The 374-nt window shown below is 25.1% G+C and overlaps 1 pseudogene; it reads left to right on the forward strand.

Moving 5' to 3' along the window:
* LOC119593651 overlaps positions 1-374 on the forward strand; it is a 2,209-nt pseudogene that overhangs the window by 998 nt on the left and 837 nt on the right.

Consider the following 374-nt stretch of genomic DNA (forward strand, 5'->3'; position numbering starts at 1 on the left):
CTACCTAAGTTTCACCTTAAGTTTTTTTTTAAATTATTCTTTAACTTCTCTTTCTTCTATCAAAATGCATCTCTCTTTTTTATTTCGTTTAATTCTTTTTCTTTTGTCCTTGAATCATCATAATTAATTTCGTCTTCACTTTCTTACCTTTTTCGCCTTTTATGTTGTGTTTTCTTCCTCCTATTTTTTCCATACTATCTATAGACATGTACATTACTTGTCTACTTAAACAATTAATATACAAACAATAAATGATGTATTTATAAAGGATAAAGGTAATATACACGAAGAGACATTCATTTTTCTTACATACATAAAAAAAAATCTTTGTTTCTTTTTTGCAGAGTTATAAAATTTATGTGTTTGTTACGAGA

The sequence above is a fragment of the Penaeus monodon genome, chromosome 32, assembly GCF_015228065.2.
Source record: "Penaeus monodon isolate SGIC_2016 chromosome 32, NSTDA_Pmon_1, whole genome shotgun sequence".
Lineage (NCBI taxonomy): Eukaryota > Metazoa > Arthropoda > Malacostraca > Decapoda > Penaeidae > Penaeus > Penaeus monodon.